Raw genomic sequence first — 26,259 nt, forward strand, 5'->3', positions numbered from 1 at the left:
ACACAGAAGGTCAATGAGTGTGTGTGTGAGTAAGAAAGGGAAGCAGGTAGGCTGAATCATGTAACTGATTTGTGTGTGTGTGTGTAGAGGTCCTCCATGTGAAAATGCATGAAGTCCTCCATGTGAGGATGCATGAACACAGCCAAGCTCAGTGCTAGCTCTACATCTTGGTATGTCAGACAAGTGTAAGCCATGCATGGTAGAGGTGGAAATTCATCATCATCCCCATCCATGGGAAGTGGCTCTGCCAGGAGTTGTTGCACTGGCAACTCCATGACCAAAGTCAGATACAGTGTTGCTACCTGAGTTTGACTGATGTCTGCAGGATGTGATCCCTTTATGGGAACACATAAAGAGCATGACCCCACGGCCTTCCACTTCTGGGAGTGGACAACACAGTCAAAGATGGACCAGCCTAATTACTGCCACTACAGCAGCATGATAGGGCACAGCCACGTTGGCTGTCAGCAGATGTTGTGACTGACCTATGCCCATGAGGATGCTGTTTCCCTCGTAGAAAATGTTCCATCACAGACACTGCTTGTTCCATGACATACACCCCTTGGTCGATCACAGCCACCTCCCTCCATTCCAATGTATCATTCATCTGATCCAGTGAATCTCTGACACACACATCAGCCTGCGCCACATCCACAACCTTGAGCATTTGGCTGGAGCTCGTTTCTGAACATGCCTGTGCAGCCATGATGGCCCAAAACATACATTGAGAGACACAGGAAGAGACACCTGCATCAGGTGGAGGAGGGACAGGAAGCCCCCTCTGAGCAGCCTTATCAACCCACCCATGTGGCACCTCTCCAACACTTTGGCTATGGCCAGACTCAACAGGCACTGAAGCTACAGCAGGCACACTTCCCTGCTCAATCCTCTCCAATATCTGTAGGCTAAGTGGAGTGGGTAGGCATAGGCCTACTGGCTGTGTCTAGGGAAAATAAATGAGGTGTCTGAATGTCAACCTCTGTTTCAGATTCAACCCTTGCAACTCCTGACTGTGCCTCAGTTTTGCCACCATCATCATCGTCTGATGAGACATTAACATCACATGTCTCAGGGCCCACACTCCCACTGTCATGATCATCTGTTATAAAAAAGGAGAAACACAAGCATACATTAATACCTGCACTACTATGGTGCAATATATGCTAAACAACTAGCAGTGAGGCCATTATTACAGATAGTAGAGCAATACAAACAACATGCCTAAAATGACACACTATGATATTTCTTTAAATTGATCTGCAGTACTGAAATACATTTATTTGGCTTACCATCTGCAGGAGGCATATGTTGATGGATTTCTGATAGTCCTGAAATAAGTTTAGGGCAACATCACCACATTTAAAAGTTAGAGATGGCATACTACATGTACTTCTCTATATCTAGATTAACTGCAAATTCAACAAGAATGTGGCTAACAACTCCAAACTGAGCTTATCACTGTACCAACCTTCAATCCCTGCCCAACAAAAAAAGATATGTGACACAGAAGTAACTTTTATTTCAATTGTTTTACTATACAACAGTATTCAACTGGTCATATAAGAAAGCCTACCTGGAAGATCCTCCTGGGACTCAGAAGGAGTGGCACCATGTTAGTGACATGCTGTGGTCCACTCTGCTGTGAGTTGTCCTGTTGTAGGATATTTGCCAGAAAATTTTCATTGCGGTGAGAGGTGGCTCTTTAGCTGGCCCACCCTTGGTTACCCTCTGGTCTCAGGGAACATTGGCTGCACTCCTCCATGCAGAGGTAATCATGTCAGTGGCCGTGTTGTGCACCTGCTCATATGTCTGGCTGTGGCCGCCCACAGAATTGATGTTGTCAACAATATGCTGCCATACTCATATACTTTCTTGCATATTGGGAAGACCCCTTCTCAGCAGAAATGCCCCATTTTGACAGAGTGCATCAACAAAGATATTATTCTTGACTTCACTGAAGGGGAGGTCTCTGCCTCAATTACATTTTGTGTCCTAAAAGACAACAGAATGATAATACACATAAGTATCACATAACTACAAAGTAATTATTACCAGATAAAACAGTAAAGATAGGCAGTCAGTAGTACCCACTGGAAATGCATAAAACAGTCTACAGATGTGAAATATTAACAATTAGCAGGATGCTAAACAAGGAGAGTAGCCAGATCAACATATCTGTGTATACGCCATAGTAGTAACTCAACTGCACTGCCCCCCCCAAAAGAACAGTCCATTCTAGTTTGTGACATAACAGTAACTTTTCTTTGCTCCCCCCACCAACAAAAGAACAGTGCATGGTCCATTTTTCTAATAAAACATCTTTGAAATGCTAAATGTGCTTTCCAGGGACCTGTCCCTGAAACACTTGTACATATGTATTACACAGCTTTCTATTTTCATGTCTTCCCAATCATTTGTACCTCTGAAATGGTTTGACAAAGATGGCCATGCCATCAGTGCACTTCTAACTAATGCAGACAGATAACAATGTAAAAGCCTTTGCTTCAAATTATTCATTAATATATTCCAGCATATGCATTATCTAGGTAACAAAATGGGAGCATGCCTTCTGGAGTTCGATACTCCCCTGTAAAGATTTCTTTGGAAATATTTTGCTTTTGTCAAGTCCTGGAAACATATATCAAGTGTCCTCACCATCAATTTGGCTAGCTACACGTTTGCCTTTTTGTAATGCAGTAGATTATTAATGGATTTCATCTGTCTTACTCTGTGTTTCAGAGATGCTAATTACAGCATAAGCAGCTGAATTGCATGCTAATCACCCAATCTGGTGGTGCTGTTTAACAAGTTATAAAGCAACCATGTAGACTCCATGCTGGTTTTGCATGTGGATTTCAAAAGTAATGGAGTACAGAGACACAAAAGGTCTACACAGACAGAATGTCAGGAGCTGCTGCTTAACTCCATTTCTATGTGCTACAGGCTGCAGGCAATGCTGCTGCTGCCAATAGGCCTAGGCAGAGACAGAGAAGAGTTTTCAGGCCACATTAACTTATCACAACATACATGACATGGACATTGTAGAGTGCAACAGGGTGGTCAGGGACACAATACTGGAGTCTGCAACCTCTGCCAGCCTTAGCTGAGAGCCAGAGCCTTACCTCTCCATGTATTGGCTGTGTACTGCTTGCATCTCACTCAGCCCTGAACTAATACTTTGGCGACTGCTGCATTTACAAGGTAAGTCCTGAACATGTACTGTATTGTATAATAATAATATTATGGCATGTCTTTATCTTTCATTACTTTGTACAGTAAACAAGTAAAAGGTGGGAGATTAGTACACAAATTAACATAGCATGTGACAGCAGAGAGTTATATGCCTTGTATGTGTCCATTAGCAAATAGTAGGTCTCAGGTCTCAAAGATTCAGATATTGATACCTCCCAAAGGTACTGATGATGACTGCATGCCCTCAGTTTAGCACCATACATTTTTAATTGGAAATCATAACAGACAGAAGTTAGAAAATAATGAGGCACACTGCAGTTTCTGACTTCACAACACTCATATGATCATACAGGCAGGATGCAAAACAAGGAGAGTAACAAGAGCAACATATTCTTGTTTGTGCTATAACACTACCTCAGCTTGGGCCCACCCCCTTGAAAGAACAGTACACCCTTGCATGTGCCATATCAAGAACCCACCTTTGCTCCCCTTCCCCCTAAACAAACAGATGTCTATGCTTGTTTGTGCCATCCAACTTGCCCTTCATTTGTGTCAAATGCATATTATACTATTCCCAGTTAATATCCTCACACATGTTTGTTGCAAAAAAGAAAAAAAACAAAAAAATTATCCTTGTTTCCCGTCTTTCCTGACCGAGAGTAATCCAAATACAAGCTTTGCTGTATTCTTGACTTTTGGAAAGTTCCTGTGTTGCCCATTCCCTTTCTTGGATAAAGGGAGGCATCTTTGTTCACCAGTGGCAGTGGGGCACTTAGAGCAGCCTATCTATCCCTGGAGGAGTGTTCCCAGCACAAGAATCTGGTAGTCTATTGGCCGTTTTGGGCCAATTTCTAGCTCTTTCAAGTCCCCCTGTATAAAACCCAGTTTGGCGCGGCTTTGCATGATTTTCCGCATAATTGGGTTTAAACCATTCTCGGCTCCACAAAGTGTGCTCTTCACTTTTTCCCTTAGAACTGATCAAGTTCTTATAATAAACACCCTATTCCTACTCTAAAGCCTGGCACTTGCTCACTAAAGTAATTATATAAATCAGCACTAAAAAATTAAAGCACTACACCCTCACAAACTCCCCTTAAGTACCTTGTTCCCCATTGACCTTTTTTTTCAATTATAAAGGAATTCCCAATACTATTCTAGCATGTCCAAAGGTCAGTTGTCAATCTCCTCTCTGGTCCAGCTGGTGAATCTGGGAATCTTGAGGCAATGTTACAACTTCCTCATGTACACAGACAACCCTCTCCTCCTCCCAACAAATTCCAACACATGTGAGAGATGCAACCATATAGCCAAAATGGAGGCTAAGCTCTCTCAACTCAGTACTGATGTAACCAGTCAGGAGGAGAAGGAAACCACACTCACTACAATTCCAGTCTCACATAGACCTACCACGACAGCAAACCAAACACATAAACACACAAAAACATACTCGGAGGCTCTAAATCAAAATCTGCCTAAGCAGCAGAGACCTCCAAAGCAGACACCCAAGCAACCGCTACCCCAAAACAAAACACGTGCAACACATAGCTCACAAAGCCAGTGTGCTGAACAGTCACAGCCCTTAAGGCTAAACAACACAACTGATACACTTGTAATAGGTGGCTCTATCGTCATGCACACTGACATCTCGCTCACCAGGCTGAACAAGGAGAAGGTCACAATGAGCTGCCCGACGGGCGCTAGGATCCGCCACATAACACAAGCACTCAGGTCACGCCAAGGCAATTACAAATATGACTCAGTCATTGTCCATGCCGGTGTTTATGACCTGAGACATACCTCTCTGGACTACATGAAAAGAGACATAGAGGAGCTCTCTGAGCATGTAGCCCAGGCCAGTATGACCCTGACCTTGAGTAGCATCTTACCCTCACCAAGAATGATGCCACAATATGAAGACAAGATGATCAATTTCAACAATTACCTTAAGTATTGCTGTCATTCAAAGGGGATCCAATGTCAGCCTGGGATGACATGCTCGACAAGCCACGATGCTTCGCTAGGGAAAGCTTGCACCTGTCATCCCTGGGTTTTCGGATATTGGCAAAGGCTCTTGCCACCCCCATAGTGCCTTTTTTAGGCAAGGCGCAAAAGACAAACCCACCTCCATAGGTATCACAAGGGATAAGAAACTAAGAGTAATGCTACTCAATGCCAGAAGTCTAAACCTCAAGATACATGCACTCGAAACTCTCCTTAGCATGGAGAACATCGATATCTGTGCAGTAACAGAAACCTGGTTCAAGGCTCCCAAGAGCAACTCAGCACTACCAGGTTATACCTCATATCATGCTTTTCGGCCCCAAAACTTGGACCGAACCACAAAAGGAGGGGGATTATCAATATTCGTCAAATATACCCACACCTCCAGGTTGGTGGCACAGCACGAAGCATCAGAGACTATCCATGTGCAACTAACAGTGGGTAAAACTGCCTTCCAGTTTATAGCCTGCTACAGACCACCCTCCCAAACCCAGGAACCCCACTCGGCATTCCTGAGAACACTGGAAAATATGAAGGTCTCTCCAAACACCATTATATTGGGTGACTTCAACTACCCAAACATAGACTGGGAGCATTACTCTAGCTCCAACACCCTAGCCCAAAGGTTCCTAGAATTTATAAACTCAAATGCTATGGAACAACTTGTTACCACTCCCACAAGAGGGGAAAACATACTGGACCTGATCATCACCAACATGGGGGCTCTATGCTCCAGACCACTGGTAAGATCAGACCATAAACTAATCTCACTGGATATTCACATCCCGACCCCACCCCCTGCCCAGAAAACCACAGTGAAAAACTTCTCTAAAGCAAATTTCACACTCCTCAAAACTGAGGTGGAATCCTTCAAAGCCCCTGGGCCTGTGGAAAATACGGCCCAGACCACAGAATCCTTTATAAACACATTCCATGAACACCTTCAGGAATGCATGGATCATGCAATCCCAAATAAAACCAAGACCCAATCCTCCAAAGGTAGGCGTCCTGTCTGGTGGACCCCAGCCATAAACAAACTATACAATAGAAGGAGGAAGCTACTACATGATATAGCAAAATCCCAAAAAGGGAAGGCATCTCTGATCAGTATTAGTAAAAAATTACGGGCACTCATAAAATCGTCTAAGGCCAGCTTTGAGAGAAAAATTGCACAGGACACTAAGGATAATCACAAGGCTTTCTTTAGTTATGTTAGGAACCTGGGTGGGAATTCCCAGATATGCTCAGAATTAGTCCAAAATGACAAAAAATACACCAAACCCACAGACATTGCCAACATCCTAGCTGACAGGTTCAGCGCAAACTCCCCCCCCCACAGAAAGGGCAAATATCTATTCAAGCAGAGTGCTGCCCTTCTGACATCTCAGATGCTCAGGTAAGAGCCGCCCTCTCCAAAGCAAAAAACACAGCATCAATGGAACCAGACGGTGTCCTGGGCTGCATCCTACATGAACTCCAAGAAGAGCTAAACCCAAACATAAAACTACTGTTCAATCTCAGCCTTATTACAGCATATGTACCCAAAGAGTGGCATACAGCAACAGTGGTCCCTCTCCACAAAGGTGGTGCCTCAACGGATCCTGGAAACTATCGCCCCATAAGCCTGACTAGCTTGGTCTGCAAAGCTATGGAAAGGATCATCATGGACCTCATAAATAAAGATATTGGGGACCTACAGACACTGGATCCTACCCAGTTTGGCTTTGTTAAGGGCAGATCATGTCTCTTAAACCTGGTCAATTTCTTTGAAACAGTCACCAAGGCCATTGACGAGGGGAAGGTGGTCCACATAGCCTACCTGGACCTCACAAAAGCCTTCGATACAATACCCCACTCGGGCATTATAGATAAGCTCACCAGCTTAAATATAAACCCCTATGTCACTAGATGGGTTGCAAACTGGCTCAAGGACAGAACCCACATGGTTAGAATTGTGAGCCATGTCAGACTCCAAACCAGTTACAAGTGGCATCCCACAAGGCTCAGTCCTGGGACCTCTCTTGTTCGGTATATATTTCTCAGAAGTACAGGCCAACACGGAAGGACTGTGGCTGACCAAGTTCGCAGATGACTGCAAACTAGGTGCCATAATCGACTCTCCAGCTGACACAAGCATCCTACAAAAGGGCCTCATAGAAACAGACAACTGGTGCCAGAGCCATGGCCTCAAGCTAAACGCCAAAAAGTGTATAGTCATCCCCTTTGGCAAAAACAAAGTGCCCACAAATGACCACATAGGTGGTAATCCATTAAGTACGGAAGAAGTAATTAGGGACCTGGGGACACAAGTTGATAGCAATCTCTCATTTGAAAACCATGTGGCCAAAGTGGTTAGAAAAACATTTTATATAGCCCACCTAATCATGAAGGGATTCACATCTAGATCAGGGGAGGTCATCGTGCCTCTTTACTCATCCCTCATCAAGCCCATAATTGAGTACAATGCCCCTTTTGTGATGTACCTTACCAGACACCCGCAGCAACTGGAAAGACCCCAAAGGTATCTCACCAAGATGATCAAAGGGCTCAAACAGATGCCATATGCTGCCCGGTTAAAGAAACTCCAGCTCTACTCAGTGGCATACCGCCTGCTCAGAGGCGATCTGTGCCTGACGTATAAAGCCATGTGCAACCCGGAATTAATGGACATGCTGCACCTCAGAAAATCCAAATCCCATCGAGCTATACACTTGAGAGACTTGAACCTCAGCACTGAAATAAATAGGACATGCTGGAGGGACAGATTCATAACCCAGAAGCTCCCTTCACTCTGGAATAAAATCCCAGTCCAAGTTAGGTAGATTCCCTCATTGACTCTCTTCAAGAGGAATCTTGATGAGTGGATGGGAGATCGTAGGTTTACCCCGGGTATCACTTCTGTGTCACTGTTAGACAGAGGCACATTATACTAACCTCAAAAAAGGGCATAGCAAAATTCATTTAAAATGGGTGGCAAAAGCCAAACATATTCTGGCTAGGCTTTTAAATGCCCTAGGGCAGATAGCCTAGTATGAACCTATGAACCTATGAACATTTTAAGGTAAATGACATAGACTGGCTTACACACTGCATGTCTCTGAGTACTGGTTAGACAACTGATTAATGACCAAGAAATACAGAAAGGTAAAACAGAGCTGTATATTTGCAAGGAATTATCAAGACAGGTTATGTGAAAACGTATTACCCTACATCCAAACATATTAAATATAATACATTTACAAATAACAGTATCTCCCACATTGGTTTATCTGATGAATCTGCACATCTTGGGGCAATGTAGCAAATGCCTCATGTACACAGACAACCCTCTCCTCCTACCACCCAACACTACAACCTGTGAGAGATGCACTTATCTAGCCAAACTGGAGGTAAAGCTCTCTCCAACCACGACTGAACTTGATAGTCAAAAGGAGAAGGTAAACACTTGTGCCACACCACACTCATCACATAGTCCCACTAAACCTACACCACCAAAATCCACACATAGAAACACAAAAACATTTGTGGAGGCTCTCAATAATAATGTGCTCAAGCAAAAGAGAACTCCAAAGCAGAAACACAAGCAACCTCCCAACACCAACACAACCCAAATGACACATAGCTCACAGACTCAGTGTGCCACTCAACCACAGCCCATCAGGCAAAACAATGTACCCAATACACTAGTTATAGGTGACTCTATAGTCAGGCACACTGATGTCCCACTCTCCAGGCTAAAAAGGATAAGATCACTGTCAGCTGCCTGTTGGGTGCCAAGATCTGCCACATAACCCACACACTGAAGTTACTCCACAACAAGTACAAATATGACTCTGTGATTGTCCATGTTGGTGTGAACAACCTGAGACAGACCACCCTAGACTACATGAAAAGAGACATGGAAGAACTCTCCGATCTTGTAGCCCAGGCAGGTATAACCCTAGCCCTGAGTAGCATCCTGCCATCGCTCAGAATGATACCACAGTAGAAGGACAAAATGATTGACTTCAACAATTGGCTAAGCTTCTGGTGTCATTCTAAGGGGATCCAGTATCTGCCTGGGATGACATGGTCGACAGACCACGATGCTTTGCCAGAGATGGCCTGCACCTGTCACTCCTGGGATTCCGGATACTAGCAAAGGCTCTTGCTGCCCCTATAGTGCCTTTTTTAGGCAAGGTTCAAATGACAAATTCACCACCATAACAGGAAGAGGCAAGCAAAAACTGAGGGTAATGCTACTCAATGCTAGAAGTCTAAATCTCAAAATGCACTCACTTGAGGCACTCCTTAAAATGGAGAACATCGATGTCTGTGCAGTGACTGAGACCTGGTTCAAGGCTCCAGAGAGTACCCCTGCATTACCAGGCTATAACTCATACCACACTTTTTGGCCGTCTAACCTGGACCGGAACACCAAAGGTGGAGGTGTGTCCATATTCATTAAGGATATCCACACCTCCAGGCTAGTTGCTCAGCATAATGCAGCCAAGGTTATCCAAGTGCAACTAACTCTGGGCAAAACTGAAATCCAAATTGTAGCTTGCTACAGATCCCTTACCCTGCCCCAGGATTCCCACTCCTCTTTTCTTGATATACTGGAAAATATTAGGGTTCAATCAAACACCCTAATATTGGGCGATTTCAACTACCCCACCTTTATTTGGGAAAACTACTCATGTACCAATTCCTTCATTCGGCGCTTTCTGGAATTCATTAATTCCAATGCCCTGGATCAACTTATCCACACCCCCACCAGGGGCAACAATATCCTTGACCTATTCATTACCAACATGAGTGACCAGTGTTCCACAACTGAAGTCAAATCCTCATTGGTCAGATCCAATCAGAAGCTAATCACCCTAGATATCCACATCCCACCCCCACCCCCCCATTAAGGAAACTATGGTAAAAAATTTCCCCAAAGCCAACTTCATGCTTCATAAGACAGAGTGGCGAACTTCATGACACCCATGAAGATGGACAATGCAGTTATGACTGCTGAATCCTACACAAATGCACTCTATAAGCACTTACATGAGTGCATGGATCGTGCTATCCCAAACATAACCAAGATGCTATCCTCTAAAAAGAGGAAGTCAATCTGGTGGTCACCTGCCATAAACAAACTCTACAACAGAAGGAAGAAATTGTTGCAAAACAGAGTAAAATCCCATGAGTGGAGGAGCTCCCTGGTCAGCCTTAGCAAGAAGCTGAGATTGCTTATAAGATCCTCCAAAGCTAGCTATGAAAACAAGATTCTAAGGACAATCACAAAGCATTCTATAGCTATGTCAAGAATCTCAATGGCAACACCCAGATCTGCTCTGAGTTACAGCACAATGGCACAAAAATTACAGAACCAACTGATATTGATAACATCCTGGCAGATAGGTTCAGTGCTAACTTTACCCCCCCCTCTCACCCCCTAAAGGGCCCATATCTATACAGGAAGAATGCAGAGTCCATGTAATCACAACCTCACAGGTAAAAGCAGCACTCTATAAAGACAAAAACACAGCATTCATGGGACTGGAGAAAATCCCAGGCTGCATTTTACACTAACTTCAAAATGAACTGGCTCCCCACCTAAACACCATGTTCAGTCATAGCCTCGCATCATGCTTTTTGCCCACTGAATGGTGCACAGCAACAGTTATCCCACTCCACAAAGGGGGAGCCACCACTGATCCTGGAAACTATCGCCCTATTAGCCTGACGAGCCTGGTCTGCAAGGCCATGGAACATTATCATCATGGAATTCAATAAACAAAGACATTGGTAACCTCCAAACTCTGGACCCCACTCAGTTCGGGTTTGTGAAAGGCAGATCTTGCCTCCTGAACCTGGTCGACTTCTTTGAGGCAGTCACCAAAGCTGTAGACGAGGGTAAGGTGGTTCACACATCCTATTTTGACCTCGCCAATGCTTTTGACACCATCCCCCATTCTGGAATTTTAGCTAAACTAGGTATAAATATGTATGTCACAAGATGGTTTGCCAACTGGCTCATTAACAGAACCCACACATTGTAAAAGTTGCAGACTCCAAATCTGACTTCAAACCAGTGACAAGTGGAGCACCACAGAGTTCAGTCCTGGGACCTCTCCTGTTTGGTATCTACTTCTCTGAAGTACAAGCTAACACAGAAGGCCTCTGGCTAATAAAGTTCGCAGATGACTGCAAACTAGGAGCTATAGTTGAGTCCCCAAATGATGTGGACATCCTACAGAAGGGCCTCACTGAGACAGATGCCTGATGTCAGAGCCATGGCCTCAAGCTCATTGCCAAAAAGTGCATTGTTATCCCCTATGGTAAAAACTCTGTACCCATGAACTACCACATAGGCGGCAGTCTTCTTAACACTGAATGTGTGATAAGAGACTTTGGGACCCAGGTGGACAGTAGTCTCTCCTTTGATAATCACATTGCCACAGTAGTCAGGAAATTCTTCTACATGGCACACCTCATCACAAAAGGGTTCTCATCCAGGAAAAAAGAGGTAATTGTTCCCCTCTATTCGACACTTATTAGACCCATTATAGAGTACAATGCCCCTTTTGGAATGTACCTCACAAGACATCTTCAGCAGCTGGAAAGGCCACAGAAGTACCTCACAAAGAGAATTATTGGCCTCAAACAGATGCCCTACACTGATTGTCTCAAAAAACTCCAGCTTTACTCTGAAGTATATCGCCTACTCCAAGGTGATCTCTGCCTAACATATAAAGCTATGTCAAACCCAGAGCTGTTGGACATGCTACACCTAAAGAAATCCCAATCCCTTCAAGCTACATGATCTAGGGACCTAAACGTTGTTACCACAATAAACAGGACTTGCTGGAGGGATAGATTCCTGTCCCAGAGACTTCCCATACTCTGGAACAAGCTACCCATCTATGTTAAGCAAAGTTCCTCATTAACACTCTTCAAGAAAAATCTTGATGAGTGGATGGGAAATAGGAAATACACCCCGGGGATCATTTCTGTGGCTCTGTTCGACAGGGGCACAGGAAATTAACTTTCTTGGGTTGGCGTAAGCCAGAGAACTTTGTTGGCTAGGCTTACTTAGGCCCTTGGGCCGATAGCCTAATACCTACCTATGAACCTATGAACCTATGGTGAACAATGTAGGCAGGATGAGGAAGAGGTATACCCTCAACCACTGGATCAAGGAATGTAGGACTGAGATCATGTTTTGTTCTTGAAGAAATGGATAGCTATGGTTCTGTCCTACATTTCTCCTGCACTTTCCTGCCCTCCTTTCACTATGTACTTACCCCTGCTTGCTCCCTATTTCACCACTTTCTTTCCTTTATCATTTCTTTTCTTTAAAACATAATTACACTGTGTTGTGCATTGTGTTCTAATATGTGGCTCCTGCAAAAAGCAGTTATAAGTGTTATATACAGCTGTAATCCAAACCAGTGCCATCTATTTTAGATAATCCATACCAACTATCACACTTGAGAATTTGGATTTACATGTAAAAGTATCTGAAACTGTTACTTAACACCTGGTCAAACCCAGTACCATCTGAACACAAAAATGAATGGCTCAATGTGTTAACAGATGGTGCTTCAGACTCAGTTTACTAGCAGGTGTATTTTAGAGACTGATTAGTAAATGACAGATGTAACTGCTCTGAATCTCTGGCTGCAGGTATTAATTCACTTAACACAATGATAAGTTCCTTTTTGGGATGAGATAGTACTGGTTCCGAATACAGTAGTAGTGAAAACATTGAACTATTTTTGTAGGTGTTGTTTATCAATAGTGTGCGATACACAGCATTGCACAGCAATGCACAATAATGATTTTGAAAACTAGATGGGTTTCGCACAATAATGCTTTATAAAACACTACTGAGTATCGTGCAATGCAGCTTCATACAAAATTAATGGGGAAGATACGACATTGGTGATATAGGGAGAAAGCATGTGGGAGTATAAAGGGAAATCTTTGCTGAACTGTGTCAGTTACTATTAATTGTATAAAATACATCTGTTATCTAACTCACTCTGCGGCAGCATGTGTTAATGCATTGTTGTTGGAGGCTGATGTTACAGGATTTGAATACGGGTGTAAGTAGCAATTTTACAAGTGTGTATGATACCTTAAATATATCTACTTATATTACTGTCGGTTACAGTTGCTTCACATTGGTGAGTGATACACACCATTGTGAAATAATTCTTTGAAGAAAAGAAAGGAGGAAGACAGTAAATTGGTGAAATGGGGAGCAATCAAGGGGAAAAACAAAGTGAAAGGAGGGCAGGAATGTGCAGGAAGGATTTAGGAAAGAACCATAGCTATCCATTTCTTAAAGAATAAACATGATCAAATACGCAAAATATTGGCTGAATTTGGACTATCACCTCCAGAGAAAGGGGTGACCACAACACAATCATGTTGTATAGCCAGTTGGCCTGAACCATGTATGTCATGAAGACACATGTGTGAAACAGAGGGCTACGTATGGGACTTTTTTTTTTTTTATTGACAGAGAGAGAGGGAATGTTGGGGAAGGGTTGTAAGAATGTCTGGGTGAGGTAAGTTTGGCAGGTGAGGAAGCAATTGCAGACAGACAACACAAACAAGACAAGAGACAGGGATGCAATGAAAGACACAAGAGATGAGTGAACACAATGGTTGGGGAGAGGATGATAAATCCAGGTCCCATGCACATCAAGCTGGTTGACAGTTAGAATCTAGTCCTCACCAAGTGTTCTGTCATCACTGCCACCTCACTGTTGGGATGGTTGCAGTGCCCAACATCTGTGTCTTCTACATGTACTCTAAATGAAGATGGACATGAGGTGCTGCTTCTAGAGAAGGCATGCACCCACAGAGCAGTGCACAATCCTGCACACCATCCCTGGCAGTTCAAATCGGGTGATAAACCCAATACCTTTTCCACTCTTCCCAGAGAGAGCCACAGGCCTATTCTCTCTGCCAGAACTACCTGAGGGGCTGGGGTGTGCAAGGGCAATAGAAGGTGCCACCAGGTTGTGCATCAGATGTGCTTGGTAGTGGTGCTGTAGCTATTGGAGTGGGGGCAGAAGGATCCTGTGGTACAGACCTACGCTGCTGTGCTGTGGGAATAAAAAACAAAAAATAAAAAATTCAAAAAAAAAAAATTAAAAAAGAGAAAAGGGATAGGGGTGAGAGAAAAAAGGGAGAATATTAGTAATTTCATATGTGACATACAAAGCATTGATACAATTATTTGACTCTATTCTCTTTCCTTTGCTTTTAGGACTACCAACTCCTAACAAATACCTGTTTTACTGTTAAGAATATACAGCTCCTAAAAGATGCACACTATACTAAATATTGCAGCAAGCAATCCTTGATGTGTGCATATATTGCACATATGCATGTTTCAGTTATAGTGATTACAGTTTATAGAAGGCCATTTGTGCCACTGGCATAGAGTTATGAAGTTACATTGCAATATTGATGAAAACCTAACATCATTGTATATTTGGGAAGTGTGGTTTTTGAACCCATAACTGATGACTACTCTCCAACACTGTACTGTTATTTTCTCCTACAGACTACTGTGTGCATACTTTCCATTTACAGTTTAGAGATGCATGCTCACTGTTAGTGAAGTATATGGCACTGTTGCTTTCTGCTACAAAGGTATACATACTTTATTTTACAGTTGAAGTATATGTGCTCTGTATTAAATACCAACTAAGTGATACTTAAGTTTTAATGCTACTAAATTACTATAAAAATTATTATTATTAAAAGACTATTCAGAACAGTACTGTTCTGATACATATGTACCACATGCTTCTCGCATCCTTAACAAAAATGCAGCATAGGTCCTGACATACAATGCTCACTCTGTCACAGCTGTGGAAAAAACAGAACAAAACCGAATACCATTATGAATACTAGCCCTGACTGTATTCAACTTTTAACTCTTGCAATTGCTCACTGAAAGTGATACTTACACATCTGTGTGGTGACCCTGGACTAGTTTCCCTTATCTAATGGTCAGGGGTATCCTGCTTCCTCCTCCGAAGGTCATCAAAGTGATATCTGCATTGCTCACCAGTGTGGGGGATACTTGTAGCAGTGGTCAAAGCCCTGGCAATACTATTCCAGGCTTCAGACTTGTATTCTGAACCTGAATAGTCCTGCTGAAGCAACCAGGGACCATTCTTCTTAACTAGAAGTACAAGAAAATCTTTGGACTACTGGGCACCCACCTCTGCACCCGAAAGTGCACTCCCTCACCAGCAACACCAGACATGTCTACTACAACTCAAGTTCAATGTTAAATGAGCATTTACTATCAATTGTATTTTATATCCTGATATTTTCCTGACAGCTGCATGTCTTGTGCTTACTGAGAGTACACACATTTGGTTTTGCAACATTTGAAAACATTATGCATCGCTTACCATCTCGCAAGCATGGTGGGTGAGGGTGTGCACTGCCAGGCATCGTGTTAGCACAATGGTAAGTGATGCAGGCACTTGTGTAAATGTGCTAGTCAAATAGATCATGTCTATGGTTCTCTTATACCTGCAGCTATTGCCACAAGAATGTTGAGAAAACAGTTGTTTATGTTGAACTTCATTGTTACAATCTGCAATCTCACAACAGTAAAACAAAATCTGCACACCCTGTAGTAGAAATCCAGACCATCTGCACTCCACACCTACTCTTAACACCTGCTGTAACAAGATTAGTGACATAATATGTCCTATTTTAGTAGTTACTGTAAAGTTCTGGCTGTTATTTGCAGCACAACGCCACTTACCATGTTTGTGTGATGGCCGATAGTAGTAATTGAATGCATCTTCTTTATGTTTGTGGCTGCCTGGGTGCTGTCTGCAACCTGGGTGGTCCAGCCCTCCAGTTTTTTTGCTGCTACACTTTGTGCAAACCAGGTGAGCAGAGTCAAACATGTTTACTCTAAGCAGCGCATAGCGCAATCACTGGCCTCTAAACAAAAAAAAAGGGGGGGGGACTGTCTAGAATTTTGCAGAATGTCCAGATGTTTCAGATGTTTGCATGATATTTTTTGGCTGTTCCTTGTAAAATGTGTGGTTTTCTGGAAAATTACTGAAGATTGACATCAGTACATGCTGACACACATTCAGTTCCATACTTCATATCCTTCAGAAAATGCATGCTAACACAAATCCTTTTATTGTACCTACTTTCTATGGTTATCAGACTATATAGTAAATCTGTCCCTGTTTTTGGCACTTTTTATCCCAATTAGTTTAGTCTTTGCCCTGATTTCTTGCATTAAAAGGTTGGGACTTGCAGTCCGCATTCAGACTTCAGGGTTTGCAGTTAGAAACATTGGAGTGAACTGCGAAACCTTGCTTATGCACACTGAGCATCATTAATATGCAAGGCATGATACCGCATGATGCCACACGATAAGCAGTATCACATACACAAAAACACTCTGTGTAGGCTCTGCATGGAGCCTACATGGAGTTTATTGAATCTGGACCTAAGCTTAGTTGCTATAGGCTAAAACAATCAATATTTATATTTCTGATGCCAACAGTGGATAACCATATAGCAGTTCTGTGAAGTTACCATAAAAATAATAAACAAAAATCAACTGTGAGGATATCCTTTCAAAAATAAATAAATAAATACATACATACATAAATAAATTAACACCAGTCTCAAGCTTTTATAAATAATAAATAAAAATACTCAGGATTAAAATGAGGCAACCAGGCCTTTGGCTGAAAAATTCAAACAGCATATATTCTTCAAACAGAAGTATTTATCCAAGTAACAAGTCCAGTTTGTGTAAAATTCACAACTCACAGTTAAATTATTTGAGTGACATTACAACGGTAAGTGCTTTCACTAGATAGCTTCCTCAGACCTTCAAGAACAAACACTCTTTTCCTTTTCTTATATACTACCTTCAAATATTTCAAAATGTGTCATTACCAATCAGAACACTTCTTACATGGTCATGTGTCTAATTTAAATATTTATACAAAAATGCAAAAATGAAAGCAAAGATAAAAATGCAGAAGTAAAATGATAAAAGCATAACAACAACTTGCTCAATATAAAATGTATAAAAGTTATACAGCACAAATATAACACATATAACATGCACTAATTTATACAGAAATAAAATAATAAATGCACAGCAACATATTGCTCAAAACACAATTCAAAAATACAATTCAAGAACACAATTCAAGAATATAGTTCAAAATATGTAAGGGTTATGCAGCACAGTTATAACACATATAACCTGCACTGATTTATAATATAGCCATAATACAACAATAGACGTCAGAAATCAAATAATATGAGTTTCTGACTTCACTTTTTCATCTTCCTATTTTTTAGGTAAGGTTTAATAGAGGCTCTTTCATTGAGTCCTCTTCCTTTGTCTGCTCTAAAGGCTATTATCCATCGTGCCTCTCTATTTTCAGTAAAATTTCTGAGGTCACCTTCGCTAATACTTGGTACAATAACCTCTATAACTCTGAATTTAAATTTGTGTGTCTCCCCTTCTTGCATAACATGTTTGGACAGAGCATTATGCTTACTTTTAGTATGAATATTATAAAGATGTTCCCTTATACAATCTTTAAAAACTCTGTTGGTTTTACCAACATAGAATGAGTGGCAACACTGGCAATCTGCTAAGTAGACCACATGAGATGGCAAGCAAGTACCTGCTGAAGTAAATATGAATTCTTGACCTGTATCTGGATGTATACATTTATTACTGGTATTAATATATGAACAAAATCTACATTTACCACAGGGCTGAGTACTGTATTCTTTATCGTTATGTGTTTCCATGACAAAGCAGTCTTTTTAAATTCTTCTTATTTTTATACAAGAAACTGGGTTTTGTGCCTAGCAGACTATTTATATCAGAGTCTACCGCAAGTATGGACCAATTCTTCATAAACACTTCCCTCAGCTCTTTACTATCACATGTATAAAACAAAGGAATTTTCAATTGTTTATTTACTGATGTATTGACAGACTCTACAGTGTTTTTCTGTTGTGGTCCATAGTATGGTTGGGCCCTACTATCCCTAAGACTAGTGACATCACTTAAATTTCTCTTGATTTCATTGGTGTGATAGCCCCTCTTTGTCAACCTTTTTTCTAAGCAAACAATTTCATTCTTGAAGCCTTCTTCTGTGGGGTTCATCCTTGAGGCTCTCATCCCTTGTCCTTTTATTAAGTTTCTAAAGACATAGTTTGGGTGCATACTTTGTCTAGATAATAAAGAATTCCTATGACAGGGTTTTCTAAATACCCCTGTATTTATAGAACCATTATGTAGTCTCTCCATATATATATCGAGGTATTCCACTCTTTTACTAGATGAGGCCATAGTAAATCTTAGACATTCAGTTAAGGTGTAAATCAAGAGAAATTTAAGTGATGTCACTAGTCTTAGGAATAGTAGGGCCCAACCATACTATGGACCGCAACAGGAAAACACTGTAGAGACTGTCAAAACCTCAGTAAATAAACAACTGAAAATTCCTTTGTTTTATACATGTGATAACAAAGAGCTGAGGGAAGTGTTTATGAAGAATTGGTCAATACTTACAGTAGACTCTGATATAAATAGTCTGCTAGGCACAAAACCCAGTTTCTTGTATAAAAATAAGAAGAATTTAAAAAGACTGCTTTGTCATGGAAAAAATGCAGAAACACATAAAGATAAAGAATACAGTATGCAGCCCTGTGGGAATTTAATTTTGTTCATATATTAATACCAGTAATAAATTTGTACATCCAGATACAGGTCAAGAATTCATATTTACTTCAGCAGCTACTGGCTTGACATCTCATGTGGTCTGCTTAGCAGATTGCCAATGTTGCCACTCATTCTATGTTGGTAAAACCAACAGAGTTTTAAAAGATTGTATAAGGGAACATCTTTATAATATTCATACTAAAAGTGAGCATAATGCTCTGTGCAAACATGTTATGCAAGAAGGGGAGACAAACAAATTTAAATTCAGAGTTATAGAGGTAATTGTACCAAGTATTAGAGAAGGTGACATCAGAAATTTTACTGAAAATAGAGAGGCACAATGGATAATAGCCTTTAGAACAGACAAAGGAAGAGGACTCAATGAAAGAGCCTCTATTAAACCTTACCTAAAGAATAGGAAGATGAAAAAGTGAAGTCAGAAACTCAAATTATTTGATTTCTGACTTTTATGGTTGCATTAAGGCTATATTATAAATCAGTGCAGGTTATATGTGTTATAACTGTGCTGCATAACCCTTATATATTTTGAACTATATTCTTGAATTGTGTTCTTGAATTGTATTCCTGAACTGTGTTTTGAGCAAGCTGTTGCTGTGCATTTATTATTTTATTTCTGTATAAATTAGTGCATGTTACATGCATTATATTTGTGCTGTTTAACTTTTATACATTTTATATTGAGCAAGTTGTTGCTGTGCTTTTGTCATTTTACTTCTGCATTTTTATCTTTGTTTTCATTTTTGCATTTTTGTATAAATATTTAAAATACACACATGACCATGTAAGAAGTGTTCTGATTGGTAATGACACATTTTGAAATATTTGAAGGTAGTATATAAGGAAAGGAAAAGTGTGTTTGTTCTTGAAGGTCTGAGGAAGCTATCCAACGAAAACGCTTACCGTTTTTATGTCACTCAAATAAATGAACTGTGAGTTGTGAATTTTACACAGACTGGACATGTTGTTACTTGGATAAATCCTTCTGTTTGAAGAATATATGCTGTTTGAATTTTTCAGCCAAAGGCCTGGTTGCCTCATTGTAATCCTGAGTCTTGGTTTGATTTTCTTGCTGAATTTTATCAACGAGGCATTTACCCCATGGAGTATAGTCCATTTTGTTGTTTGCTAATAAATAATACTTTACTTAATGGATAAAACAGGCAAATGAAGTGAAATAAAACACATGCAAAAACATTTATATGATTTCCCAGGGAATGCTAAAATAAAAGTAAATAAACAGATTAATGATAACAGAATAACCGTAATTACACCTATGTTTTCCTTTTCCTACCATTAACTGGCAAATACTGTAGTCTAATTATCAGTTAATTTGTATAATCATTCAGAACTTGAAAATAACACACAGGTAGAATATTGAAGTTTGAGGTCACTGACTCTAGAAAAGACAGGTTTCATTTCAATTTCTCCACTGATTACATGAAGATAATTTATAATTTCTAGGTTTGACTGAAGAGTATCAAATCCATAGTCAAAAACAGAAAGGAAAGGACAGTAGTGTTGTTCATAATTTCTTGCAGGTTAAAGGTTTCCAAGATATGACCAGAATTCTAATCTGTGAGGGGGAGATCAGTAGTCCCAATTATGTGTTCACTACTGTTTATTGTTTCACATTAGATTATATGATGCTAGGTAATCCTTATTCAAAATGTGAACTCTGATAGGACAGGCCACCCAGCATGCACATTGTAAATTGAGCATATAAGAATAGAAAAAAAAACTCTGGTTGTTGAAGTACCATTGAGCAGCCAGACTTTCTTCTATTCATATATGCTACAGAGGCATACATATGTTCATAGGTTTGTACTAGGCTATCAGCCCTAGGGTCTGTACAAGCCTAGCCATAACAATTCCCTGGCTATTTCCTCCCACACTATTTACTTCCCTGAACCCCTGTCTAGCAGGGCGACTGACATGATCCCCGGGGTGAATTTCCTTTCTCCCATCCAGTCATCAAGGTTCCTTTTGAAGAGAGCCAAAGAGGCACTTTGCTTGACATGTATGGGCAATCTATTCCAGAGTCTGGGGATCTCAACTGTCTCAACTGTCAACTGTCCAGATTTTAACAGAATGTCCAAATTTTTGCCTCAGATTTTTGGTCTGTTCCTTTTAAAATTTGTGGTTTTCTGACAATCACTGAGGACTGAAGTCACTAAATAATGACATGCATTTCAGTTTCAGACTTCATATCCTTCAGATAATGCACGCTAATACAAATCTTGTTATTATAGCAGCTTTCTAAGTTTACAACAGCAGCATTTACAATCAGTCCCTATTTTGGGGCCTTTGTCCCCTGTTATTTAATGTTTCGTCCCCATTTCTTTAGCTAAGAGGTTGAGAGGCATGTTTGAAGGGTACCACAAATAAAAGAAAAAATCAGGTACCTTAGGCAAAACTAAAGAAATGTGCTGGATTTTCCTTGTACTTTTGCCCTGTCTCTCTCATAATTGTTGGGATTTTGCACTTAAAAACAAAAAGAAAAAAAGCAATGTAGATCTTCCTTTCTCCACTGCCTGTTTTCAACAGTGCTGATGTACAGTGCAAGCATGGGAATGTAAGTGCCATACATGTGTGCAGTACATCAACAAACATGGAAGAATAAGAAAACAACATGTAGGAATACTATGACATAATTATACAAAGACATTATTTAAGACGGTTAAGCAATTTCTTTCTTAAATTATGTCATTGTATAATAGCAATAACTGACTCATAGTATATGATTGATATCATTGGTATATGAGGATTTACCCACGGTTTTCTTTTTTAATCACTTGGGCTTGCTCACATGATCAAACCACACCAACCATGGGTAAATCTTCAATATATATCCACACACACTCATCAGTTATTGCTTAAATAAAATGTTTCCTTCTTTCCTAAAACCAAGTTGCTTAGAGCATATAGGGTGTTCCATTCCAAATGAGAAAATGCAGCTTTGGCAGCCTGAAATGCATGTATGTATATAGGTTCATAGGTGTGTACTAGGCTAATGGTCCTGGAGCCTTTACAAGCCTAGCCCATAGGATTACCCTGGCATCATGCCACTCGACCTTAGTTCCCAGTGCCTCTGTCAAGTAAAGCCATTGGAGTGATCCCTGGGGTAAATTTTCTATTTCCTATCCACTCATCAAGATTTCTCTTGAAGACATCTTCAATATTGTGAAGATATCTAAAAACATTTCCATTCTAGTATGCAAAGATATATCATAACTTAAAAGGACAGTTATATAATTTTCATGTATTTCCCACATTTTATATTTTTGCTGTCATGCTACTGAAAATAGCAGTTACATGACTTGAATCAACTCTTGACAGTAATCACTATGGGCCAGATAACAAAAGAGTTGCTATCAGTGTGACTTACTTCGATGTAAGGCCTATCTATAAACAGGTTTATACCTGAGACCAGACTCCAAAATGCCTCCTCCCAGTGTAAGTGACTTTACTCTGGGGTAATACACTGGAGTAAGACATTTACAACAATTAGATGTTTTAGTTAAACATGTTACTGTACTTCAGGATTAAAAATTAGCATTTCTAAATCTAATCACATATTACTAAATAAAAGAAAATTTAATTATACCAATTCATCAAATATAAATGAAATAATTAGGCAACAAGTATCCTCTTTTAAATATTTAGGGATTGTATTATGTAAGAACATCAACTTAACCTTAAATACAAATTATAATAATATCGTGAACATTTTAAAGACTCTTACAGAGAAATGGAATAAATTACACTTAAAATTTGAAGATAGACTACAATTAATTAAAATGATTTTATTACCAAAAATAAACTACATTGCATTATCTATTCCTATATTACCCACTAAAAGTCTTCTAAGAGAGATAAATAAAATAGAATAGCCTTATCAAATCATACTATACCTTGGGAGCTTGCAGGAATACATTTTCCAGATTTAGAATCATATATTAAAGCTTCTAACCTTAAAACAATCTTAAATTGGATAGATCCAAAGTTTTCTTCAGCTTGGAAGTCTCTGCATGCTACTATTATTTTAAATGAAAATAAATTATTAAAAAACATGCAACTTAGTGAACAAAACAACAAACTTTGGTATGCACTTTGTGTTAACTTACAGCATGACATTATTAAACCCACAAATCTAAATTATATAAACTATCTATAACACTTTTAGAAGTTTTATTAACAACAATATTGATATTAAACTATGGATCCAGTTATTATTCCCATTTAATATTACAAAAATGTTTTTAACAATATCAATACAGATACTCTTAATACTTGGGAAATTAAACATTTTACGTGTTGGTTTCATTGCACAATGAACTTAGTTATCCTCGATCCACAAAATTTAATTAAAACATTTAATTTACCAAAATCAGATTGGTTAGCTCTTAATAGCTTAATTCCATTTACTCAAGCTCTATGCAGAACAATAGAGAATTCTTCCTTTAAATCATTGCCTAAATTTATACTTCTTATGCACGAAACACTATATGGAGAATGTAATTGGAAGAATTTAATCTCAAAACTTTACAAAATCCTTATTATTTATAATACTACTCCAAACCACAAATTTTGGAATTTTATTACTAAAGATCACACTTTGGTAGTCAGTTGTCTTATGTTTTAAACATTTCAAATGTTTCTGATTAACACAAACTGTGTAACTTATTTCGTCGTAGTAAGGGTCTGTTCCATTTTTTCCTTAGTAGTGTCATTTATTTCTGTAGCGTTCGAAAGACATACATGAATGGGCATGCCTTTGTTGAAAGTTGGGAGATGAGCTGGCACCTCGGCACCGTAAAAATCTACTGCCAATCTTTAGCGGACCAGAGTTCCGCTGTGGCAACCCCTAACTGGGAAAAGCCAAAAGAGCAACAACAATTACTAAAGATTACACACTTTCCTTAACTCCTCAGAATAAAACTAATATTCTACATTCCATTAAATTAACTTACAATTTACAAGTTTGGAAGACTTTTTTCCCTGGAAATTTTTGCATAGAGCTTTTCATACCCCAAATAAAATTACTAAATTTAACATTTCTAAAGAGGTAATGTGCTGGAGATGCTCTCTAAAATGCAAGGCCGATTGGTCTCATATTTTTATGAATGCTCTTCCATTAAGAAATTTTTGAATAAAATTGGAAATTTCCTACAAGCTACCTTTACTGATTCCTTCATATTATCAAAATCTTTAATAATTTTGAATGTAAATGAATCTATTACAATGAATAACAAAAGTAAATATATTCTCTAGACAATGATGGCAGTAGCCAAAAAATGTATTACAAGAAGATGGAAATTGTCCTCCACTCCAGTCTTTGAAGACTTCATAATTCTACTGGACAAAGTAGCCCTAATGGAAATAAAAGCCAAAGAACTAAGAATTTTTCCTAGAAAATGGACTAATAATCCTCTCTCTTATTAAGACAATAAATTCAGATGTACTACCATCTATTTAATCAAATTGGAAAAAAGAAATACTAGAGATTGTATAACCTTATCTATATGTTTATATTATATTGTTATTCCCTTATTCTTTGATCTTGAGGCCTTTATAAAATTGTACATAGTTTATCAATGTTTGTCATTTAAAAATCTTTTTTTTTTCTTCTTGGTGAAAAATTTAATAAAAAAGGCACTTAAGCATGTCTCTTGGAATTGAGCCCTATATTTCATGATTAAAGCAAGCTGGTGGAAAATGCAGTTCATCATGTATATAGAAAACAAGTGAGGAGATGATGCCAGTCCTGCATCTACTTTTTTACATATATCACACATTTCCTTATTCTCTCGCTTGCTACAGCATTCTCAATTCTTTCCCATAGCTCATTATTATTTCTTTAAACAGCTGTATCTTTTTTCCAAGTAAGCTTCAGTCCCCTGCTTATTTTACATAGTCTCTCTCACAATGAATGATGTGACATCTACATATTTTCACAAACTTGCCTGCTCTACATTTGGACTTACAAAGCTGTGAACGGTATATGCACTTAATCTCTGTCTGGCATGTCCATGTTTGTTACTGCATCAAATTATTCTCTTATTTATTTATCATATGAGTTCGGCAACACTTTTTCTAGAAATGTATTGACTATGCCTAGAAGCTGAGTAGTCTATTATTTTTGAACACATAGCTCTTACTTTCAATAACTGGAAATTTGATGGCCTCATTCCATTCCATTTGCAGCTGGAACAGATGATTAAGATGGCTAGATAGCTCTTTTCTTCAGTCTATGGTTTGAATCTCTCAACCTCAGTTTACCTAAGCATATGACTCTAAACATGACAATTCAGCTGACAGTGCTCCTAGGCCAAGTCTGTGGAAGACCTATGTGGATCAGTGCTTGACCCTGGTTATCAATTATAAATAAATAAATTACTACTTCCTGAGTTTTTTTTTTTTTTTATTCCTACAATTAAATAAATGGACTATGCCTTCCCAGAACTCATCCAACAGGACATGCATTTTCTAAAGTGCATTATTATTTGGTTAAGGACCTTCCCAAAACTCATCCAACAGGACATGCATTTTCTAAATTGTATTATTATTTGGTTAAGAACCTTCCCAGAACTCATCCAACAGGACATGCATTTTCTACATTTTTTTATTATTTGTTTAAGGACTGTTGTCAGTTTTAAGAATTTCTATTTTCTCTCACAAGTATCTCAAGGATGTGTGCAGTGCATATCATCTGTATCCTGTCTTCTTTTCTTGTCCAGATATACTTGTCAAGTGAGATGTGAAGGTAGAGACTTTTTTTTTTTTTTTTTTTTTTTGATTATAAAGTGTTTCTTCTTTTTAGCCTTATTTCTCTCCAGGTGTCTCTTAATAATTTTGTTGCTTATTTGAATAACTCATGCCATGGCAATCTAGCTTCATCTACCCCACCCCCTACATAGAACTTAATGAGGAACAGGGACATTAACACAGGGATGTTTGTAATATTTTAATACAAAAGATCACACCTGGTTTTGGAAGTCTTCACATCTCATCACAACATGCTCCAATCCAATGAGCAGAATGAATGTAACTGTTCAATTTAGACTGCCTTTATGAGCACGAACTCTACATAATACTAAACTCTAAAGTTCTAATGCAGCTATAACATAAAAAGGGACAATGTGACTACATCATTTAGTCTAAGAGAAAATATTTCAGTTGAAGAATTGTCTTGATTTGGCAATCTTCTGCTGGGCTTAAATAATGTGAAGTAGTCTATTCACTCTTTTATTTTTAATATAACAGATAATTGTACAGTAGGCAGTGAAAAGCAGCAAAGACTA

This window comes from Protopterus annectens, chromosome 4.part1, assembly GCF_019279795.1.
Source record: "Protopterus annectens isolate FY-2018-M chromosome 4.part1, PAN1.0, whole genome shotgun sequence".
Taxonomy (NCBI): domain Eukaryota; kingdom Metazoa; phylum Chordata; order Ceratodontiformes; family Protopteridae; genus Protopterus; species Protopterus annectens.